The sequence below is a fragment of the Stigmatopora argus genome, unplaced genomic scaffold (assembly GCF_051989625.1).
Source record: "Stigmatopora argus isolate UIUO_Sarg unplaced genomic scaffold, RoL_Sarg_1.0 HiC_scaffold_28, whole genome shotgun sequence".
Taxonomy (NCBI): domain Eukaryota; kingdom Metazoa; phylum Chordata; class Actinopteri; order Syngnathiformes; family Syngnathidae; genus Stigmatopora; species Stigmatopora argus.
Window position 1 is genome coordinate 741,511 of NW_027520042.1, and position 9,494 is coordinate 751,004.

A 9,494-nucleotide genomic window follows, 5' to 3' on the forward strand; every position below is an offset into this window, starting at 1 on the left:
CATTTACCCGGGAATTGTGTCTCATTTGTGGGTAGATGTATAATTCACAATTTTGTGTAAAATTGGTCTTCCAGGGAGGTTCTGGGGGGATGTTAGGCCAGAAATAGTGCCCAAATTGGGGTAAATTGCGTAAAAATAGTGGTTGCATTGTAACTGGTCCTGGGTGGTTCTGGTTGGTCCATTTACCCTGAAATTGTGTCTCATATGAAGGGAGATGTATATTGACCATAATGTATAAAATAATCTTCCAGGGTGGTTGTGAAGTAAAGTTATGCCACAATCAATGTGCCTAATATGGGCACTTTTATGACAACGAGTGCTTGTGTTGGAACTGGTCCTGAGTGGTTCTGGTTGGTCCATTTACCCTGAAATTGTGTCTCATATGAGGGGAGATGTATATTGACCATTTTCTATAAAATAATCTTCCAGGGAGGTTCTGGGTGGATGTTAGGCAAGAATAAGTGCCCAAATTGGGGTAAATTGCGTCAAAAATAGTGGTTGTCTTGGAACTGGTCTTGGGTGGTTCTGGTTGGTCCATTTACCCTGAAGTTTTGTCTCATATGAGGGTAGATGTATATTGACCATTTTGTATAAAATAATCTTCCAGGGATGCTGTGAAGTAAAGTTATGCCACAATCAATGTGCCTAATATGGGCACTTTTATGACAACGAGTGCTTGTGTTGGAACTGGTCCTGAGTGGTTCTGGTTGGTCCATTTACCCTGAAATTGTGTCTCATATGAGGGGAGATGTATATTGACCATTTTCTATAAAATAATCTTCCAGGGAGGTTCTGGGTGGATGTTAGGCAAGAATAAGTGCCCAAATTGGGGTAAATTGCGTCAAAAATAGTGGTTGTCTTGGAACTGGTCTTGGGTGGTTCTGGTTGGTCCATTTACCCTGAAATTTTGTCTCATATGAGGGTAGACGTATATTGACCATTTTGTATAAAATAATCTTCCAGGGTGGTCGTGAAGTAAAGTTATGCCACAATCAATGTACCTAATATGGGCACTTTTATGACAACGAGTGCTTGTATTGGAAGTGGTCCTGGGTGGTTCTGGTTGGTCCATTTACCCGGGAATTGTGTCTCATTTGTGGGTAGATGTATAATTCACATTTTTGTATAAAATTAGACTTCCAGGGATGTTCTGGAGGGATGTTAGGCCAGAATAAGTTCCCAAAATGGGGTAAATTTCGTTAAAAATAGTGGTTGCATTGGAACTGGTCTTGGGTGGTTCTGGTTGGTCCATTTACCCAGAAGTTTTGTCTCATATGAGGGTAGATGTATATTGACCATTTTGTATAAAATAATCTTCCAGGGAGGTTGTGAAGTAAAGTTATGCCACAATCAGTGTGCCTGATATGGGCACTTTTATGACAACGAGTGCTTGTATTGGAACTGGTCCCGAGCGGTTCTGGTTGGTCCATTTACCCAGAAATTGTGTCTCATTTGTGGGTAGATGTATAATTCACCATTTTGTATAAAATTAGACTTCCAGGGATGTTCTGGGGGGATGTTAGGCCAGAATAAGTGACCAAAATGGGGTAAATTTCGTCAAAAATAGTGGTTGTCTTGGAACTGGTCTTGGGTGGTTCTGGTTGGTCCATTTACCCTGAAATTGTGTCTCATATGAGGGTAGATGTATATTGACCAATTTGTATAAAATAATTTTCCAGGGAGGTTGTGAAGTAAAGTTATGCCACAATCAATGTACCTAATATGGGCACTTTTATGACAACGAGTGCTTGTATTGGAACTGGTCCTGAGTGGTTCTGGTTGGTCCATTTACCCGGGACTTGTGTCTCATTTGTGGGTAGATGTATAATTCACAATTTTGTATAAAATTAGTCTTCCAGGGAGGTTCTGGGGGGATGTTAGGCAATAAATAGTGCCCAAATTGGGGTAAATTGCGTCAAAAATAGTGGTTGCATTGGAACTGGTCCTGGATGGTTCTGGTTGGTCCATTTACCCTGAAATTTTGTCTCATATGAGGGTAGACGTATATTGACCAATTTTTTATAAATTAATCTTCCAGGGTGGTTGTGAAGTAAAGTTATGCCACAATCAGTGTGCCTAATATGGGCACTTTTATGACAACGAGTGCTTGTATTGGAACTGGTCCTGAGCGGTTCTGGTTTGTCCATTTACCCAGAAATTGTGTCTCATTTGTGGGTAGATGTATAATTCACAATTATGTGTAAAATTAGTCTTCCAGGGAGGTTCTGGGGTGATGTTAGGCCAGAATAAGTGCCCAAATTGGGGTAAATTGCATCAAAAATAGTGTTTGTCTTGGAACTGGTCTTGGGTGGTTCTGGTTGGTCCATTTACCTTGAAATTTTGTCTTATATGAGGGTAGACGTATATTGACCATTCTGTATAAAATAATCTTCCAGGGTGGTTGTGAAGTAAAGTTATGCCACAAACAGTGTGCCTAATATTGGCACTTTTATGACAACGAGTGCTTGTATTGGAACTGGTCCTGGGTGGTTCTGGTTGGTCCATTTACCCAGAAATTTTGTATCATATGAGGGTAGATGTTTATTGACCATTTTCTATAAAATAATCTTCCAGGGAGGTTCTGGGGGGATGTTAGGCAAGAATAAGTGCCCAAAATGGGGTAAATTTCGTTAAAAAGAGTGGTTGCATTGTAACTGGTCCTGGGTGGTTCTGGTTGGTCCATTTACCCTGAAATTTTGTCTCATATGAGGGGAGATGTATATTGACAATTCTGTATAAAATAATCTTCCAGGGTGGTTGTGAAGTAAAGTTATGCCACAATCAATGTACCTAATATGGGCACTTTTATGACAACGAGTGCTTGTATTGGAACTGGTCCTGGGTGGTTCTGGTTGGTGCATTTACCCAGAAATTGTGCCTCATTTGTGGGTAGATGTATAATTCACCATTTTGTGTAAAATTAGTCTTCCAGGGAGGTTCTGGGGGGATGTTAAGCCAGAAATAGTGCCCAAATTGGGGTAAATTTCGTTAAAAATAGTGGTTGTCTCGGAACTGGTCTTGGGTGGTTCTGGTTGGTCCATTTACCCTGAAATTGTGTCTCATATGAGGGGAGATGTATATTGACCGTTTTGTATAAAATAATCTTTCAGGGAGGATGTGAAGTAAAGTTATGCCACAATCATGGTACCTAATATGGGCACTTTTATGACAACGAGTGCTTGTATTGGAACTGGTCCTGAGTGGTTCTGGTTGGTCCATTTACCCGGGACTTGTGTCATATTTGTGGGTAGATGTATAATTCACATTTTTGTATAAAATTAGACTTCCAGGGATGTTCTGGAGGGATGTTAGGCCAGAATAAGTGCCCAAAGTGGGGTAAATTTCGTTAAAAATAGTGGTTGCATTGGAACTGGTCTTGGGTGGTTCTGGTTGGTCCATTTACCCAGAAATTTTGTCTCATATGAGGGTAGATGTATATTGACAATTCTGTATAAAATAATCTTCCAGGGTGGTTGTGAAGTAAAGTTATGCCACAATCAATGTACCTAATATGGGCACTTTTATGACAACGAGTGCTTGTATTGGAACTGGTCCTGGGTGGTTCTGGTTGGTGCATTTACCCAGAAATTGTGCCTCATTTGTGGGTAGATGTATAATTCACCATTTTGTGTAAAATTAGTCTTCCAGGGAGGTTCTGGGGTGATGTTAGGCCAGAATAAGTGCCCAAATTGGGGTAAATTGCGTCAAAAATAGTGGTTGTCTTGGAACTTGTCTTGGGTGGTTCTGGTTGGTCCATTTACCCAGAAATTTTGTCTCATATGAGGGTAGATGTATGTTGACCATTTTGTATAAAATAATCTTCCAGGGTGGTTGTGAAGTAAAGTTATGCTACAATCTGTGTGCCTAATATGGGCACTCTTATTGAAAAGAGTGCTTGTATTGGAACTGGTCCTGAGTGGTTCTGGTTGGTCCATTTACCCGGGAATTGTGTCTCATTTGTGGGTAGATGTATAATTCACATTTTTGTATAAAATTAGACTTCCAGGGATGTTCTGGGGGGATGGTAGGCAAGAAATAGTTCCCAAAAAGGGGTAATTTTCGTTAAAAATAGTGGTTGCATTGGAACTGGTCCTGGGTGGTTCTGGTTGGTCCATTTACCCTGAAATTGTGTCTCATATGTGGGTAGACGTATATTGACCATTTTGTATAAAATAATCTTCCAGGGTGGTCGTGAAGTAAAGTTATGCCACAATCAATGTACCTAATATGGGCACTTTTATGACAACGAGTGCTTGTATTGGAAGTGGTCCTGGGTGGTTCTGGTTGGTCCATTTACCCGGGAATTGTGTCTCATTTGTGGGTAGATGTATAATTCACATTTTTGTATAAAATTAGACTTCCAGGGATGTTCTGGAGGGATGTTAGGCCAGAATAAGTGCCCAAAATGGGGTAAATTTCGTTAAAAATAGTGGTTTCATTGGAACTGGTCTTGGGTGGTTCTGGTTGGTCCATTTACCCAGAAGTTTTGTCTCATATGAGGGTAGATGTATATTGACCATTTTGTATAAAATAATCTTCCAGGGAGGTTGTGAAGTAAAGTTATGCCACAATCAGTGTGCCTGATATGGGCACTTTTATGACAACGAGTGTTTGTATTGGAACTGGTCCTGAGCGGTTCTGGTTGGTCCATTTACCCAGAAATTGTGTCTCATTTGATGGTAGATGTATAATTCACCATTTTGTATAAAATTAGACTTCCAGGGATGTTCTGGGGGGATGTTAGGCCAGAATAAGTGACCAAAATGGGGTAAATTTCGTCAAAAATAGTGGTTGTCTTGGAACTGGTCTTGGGTGGTTCTGGTTGGTCCATTTACCCTGAAATTGTGTCTCATATGAGGGTAGATGTATATTGACCAATTTGTATAAAATAATTTTCCAGGGAGGTTGTGAAGTAAAGTTATGCCACAATCAATGTACCTAATATGGGCACTTTTATGACAACGAGTGCTTGTATTGGAACTGGTCCTGAGTGGTTCTGGTTGGTCCATTTACCCGGGACTTGTGTCTCATTTGTGGGTAGATGTATAATTCACAATTTTGTATAAAATTAGTCTTCCAGGGAGGTTCTGGGGGGATGTTAGGCAATAAATAGTGCCCAAATTGGGGTAAATTGCGTCAAAAATAGTGGTTGCATTGGAACTGGTCCTGGATGGTTCTGGTTGGTCCATTTACCCTGAAATTTTGTCTCATATGAGGGTAGACGTATATTGACCAATTTTTTATAAAATAATCTTCCAGGGTGGTTGTGAAGTAAAGTTATGCCACAATCAGTGTGCCTAATATGGGCACTTTTATGACAACGAGTGCTTGTATTGGAACTGGTCCTGAGCGGTTCTGGTTTGTCCATTTACCCAGAAATTGTGTCTCATTTGTGGGTAGATGTATAATTCACAATTATGTGTAAAATTAGTCTTCCAGGGAGGTTCTGGGGTGATGTTAGGCCAGAATAAGTGCCCAAATTGGGGTAAATTGCATCAAAAATAGTGGTTGTCTTGGAACTGGTCTTGGGTGGTTCTGGTTGGTCCATTTACCTTGAAATTTTGTCTTATATGAGGGTAGACGTATATTGACCATTCTGTATAAAATAATCTTCCAGGGTGGTTGTGAAGTAAAGTTATGCCACAAACAGTGTGCCTAATATGGGCACTTTTATGACAACGAGTGCTTGTATTGGAACTGGTCCTGGGTGGTTCTGGTTGGTCCATTTACCCAGAAATTTTGTATCATATGAGGGTAGATGTTTATTGACCATTTTCTATAAAATAATCTTCCAGGGAGGTTCTGGGGGGATGTTAGGCAAGAATAAGTGCCCAAAATGGGGTAAATTTCGTTAAAAAGAGTGGTTGCATTGTAACTGGTCCTGGGTGGTTCTGGTTGGTCCATTTACCCTGAAATTTTGTCTCATATGAGGGGAGATGTATATTGACAATTCTGTATAAAATAATCTTCCAGGGTGGTTGTGAAGTAAAGTTATGCCACAATCAATGTACCTAATATGGGCACTTTTATGACAACGAGTGCTTGTATTGGAACTGGTCCTGGGTGGTTCTGGTTGGTGCATTTACCCAGAAATTGTGCCTCATTTGTGGGTAGATGTATAATTCACCATTTTGTGTAAAATTAGTCTTCCAGGGAGGTTCTGGGGGGATGTTAAGCCAGAAATAGTGCCCAAATTGGGGTAAATTTCGTTAAAAATAGTGGTTGTCTCGGAACTGGTCTTGGGTGGTTCTGGTTGGTCCATTTACCCTGAAATTGTGTCTCATATGAGGGGAGATGTATATTGACCGTTTTGTATAAAATAATCTTTCAGGGAGGATGTGAAGTAAAGTTATGCCACAATCAATGTACCTAATATGGGCACTTTTATGACAACGAGTGCTTGTATTGGAACTGGTCCTGAGTGGTTCTGGTTGGTCCATTTACCCGGGACTTGTGTCATATTTGTGGGTAGATGTATAATTCACATTTTTGTATAAAATTAGACTTCCAGGGATGTTCTGGAGGGATGTTAGGCCAGAATAAGTGCCCAAAGTGGGGTAAATTTCGTTAAAAATAGTGGTTGCATTGGAACTGGTCTTGGGTGGTTCTGGTTGGTCCATTTACCCAGAAATTTTGTCTCATATGAGGGTAGATGTATATTGACAATTCTGTATAAAATAATCTTCCAGGGTGGTTGTGAAGTAAAGTTATGCCACAATCAATGTACCTAATATGGGCACTTTTATGACAACGAGTGCTTGTATTGGAACTGGTCCTGGGTGGTTCTGGTTGGTGCATTTACCCAGAAATTGTGCCTCATTTGTGGGTAGATGTATAATTCACCATTTTGTGTAAAATTAGTCTTCCAGGGAGGTTCTGGGGTGATGTTAGGCCAGAATAAGTGCCCAAATTGGGGTAAATTGCGTCAAAAATAGTGGTTGTCTTGGAACTTGTCTTGGGTGGTTCTGGTTGGTCCATTTACCCAGAAATTTTGTCTCATATGAGGGTAGATGTATATTGACCATTTTGTATAAAATAATCTTCCAGGGTGGTTGTGAAGTAAAGTTATGCTACAATCTGTGTGCCTAATATGGGCACTCTTATTGAAAAGAGTGCTTGTATTGGAACTGGTCCTGAGTGGTTCTGGTTGGTCCATTTACCCGGGAATTGTGTCTCATTTGTGGGTAGATGTATAATTCACATTTTTGTATAAAATTAGACTTCCAGGGATGTTCTGGGGGGATGGTAGGCAAGAAATAGTTCCCAAAAAGGGGTAATTTTCGTTAAAAATAGTGGTTGCATTGGAACTGGTCCTGGGTGGTTCTGGTTGGTCCATTTACCCTGAAATTGTGTCTCATATGTGGGTAGACGTATATTGACCATTTTGTATAAAATAATCTTCCAGGGTGGTCGTGAAGTAAAGTTATGCCACAATCAATGTACCTAATATGGGCACTTTTATGACAACGAGTGCTTGTATTGGAAGTGGTCCTGGGTGGTTCTGGTTGGTCCATTTACCCGGGAATTGTGTCTCATTTGTGGGTAGATGTATAATTCACATTTTTGTATAAAATTAGACTTCCAGGGATGTTCTGGAGGGATGTTAGGCCAGAATAAGTGCCCAAAATGGGGTAAATTTCGTTAAAAATAGTGGTTTCATTGGAACTGGTCTTGGGTGGTTCTGGTTGGTCCATTTACCCAGAAGTTTTGTCTCATATGAGGGTAGATGTATATTGACCATTTTGTATAAAATAATCTTCCAGGGAGGTTGTGAAGTAAAGTTATGCCACAATCAGTGTGCCTGATATGGGCACTTTTATGACAACGAGTGCTTGTATTGGAACTGGTCCTGAGCGGTTCTGGTTGGTCCATTTACCCAGAAATTGTGTCTCATTTGATGGTAGATGTATAATTCACCATTTTGTATAAAATTAGACTTCCAGGGATGTTCTGGGGGGATGTTAGGCCAGAATAAGTGACCAAAATGGGGTAAATTTCGTCAAAAATAGTGGTTGTCTTGGAACTGGTCTTGGGTGGTTCTGGTTTGTCCATTTACCCTGAAATTGTGTCTCATATGAGGGTAGATGTATATTGACCAATTTGTATAAAATAATTTTCCAGGGAGGTTGTGAAGTAAAGTTATGCCACAATCAATGTACCTAATATGGGCACTTTTATGACAACGAGTGCTTGTATTGGAACTGGTCCTGAGTGGTTCTGGTTGGTCCATTTACCCGGGACTTGTGTCTCATTTGTGGGTAGATGTATAATTCACAATTTTGTATAAAATTAGTCTTCCAGGGAGGTTCTGGGGGGATGTTAGGCAATAAATAGTGCCCAAATTGGGGTAAATTGCGTCAAAAATAGTGGTTGCATTGGAACTGGTCCTGGATGGTTCTGGTTGGTCCATTTACCCTGAAATTTTGTCTCATATGAGGGTAGACGTATATTGACCAATTTTTTATAAAATAATCTTCCAGGGTGGTTGTGAAGTAAAGTTATGCCACAATCAGTGTGCCTAATATGGGCACTTTTATGACAACGAGTGCTTGTATTGGAACTGGTCCTGAGCGGTTCTGGTTTGTCCATTTACCCAGAAATTGTGTCTCATTTGTGGGTAGATGTATAATTCACAATTATGTGTAAAATTAGTCTTCCAGGGAGGTTCTGGGGTGATGTTAGGCCAGAATAAGTGCCCAAATTGGGGTAAATTGCATCAAAAATAGTGGTTGTCTTGGAACTGGTCTTGGGTGGTTCTGGTTGGTCCATTTACCTTGAAATTTTGTCTTATATGAGGGTAGACGTATATTGACCATTCTGTATAAAATAATCTTCCAGGGTGGTTGTGAAGTAAAGTTATGCCACAAACAGTGTGCCTAATATGGGCACTTTTATGACAACGAGTGCTTGTATTGGAACTGGTCCTGGGTGGTTCTGGTTGGTCCATTTACCCAGAAATTTTGTATCATATGAGGGTAGATGTTTATTGACCATTTTCTATAAAATAATCTTCCAGGGAGGTTCTGGGGGGATGTTAGGCAAGAATAAGTGCCCAAAATGGGGTAAATTTCGTTAAAAAGAGTGGTTGCATTGTAACTGGTCCTGGGTGGTTCTGGTTGGTCCATTTACCCTGAAATTTTGTCTCATATGAGGGGAGATGTATATTGACAATTCTGTATAAAATAATCTTCCAGGGTGGTTGTGAAGTAAAGTTATGCCACAATCAATGTACCTAATATGGGCACTTTTATGACAACGAGTGCTTGTATTGGAACTGGTCCTGGGTGGTTCTGGTTGGTGCATTTACCCAGAAATTGTGCCTCATTTGTGGGTAGATGTATAATTCACCATTTTGTGTAAAATTAGTCTTCCAGGGAGGTTCTGGGGGGATGTTAAGCCAGAAATAGTGCCCAAATTGGGGTAAATTTCGTTAAAAATAGTGGTTGTCTCGGAACTGGTCTTGGGTGGTTCTGGTTGGTCCATTTACCCTGAAA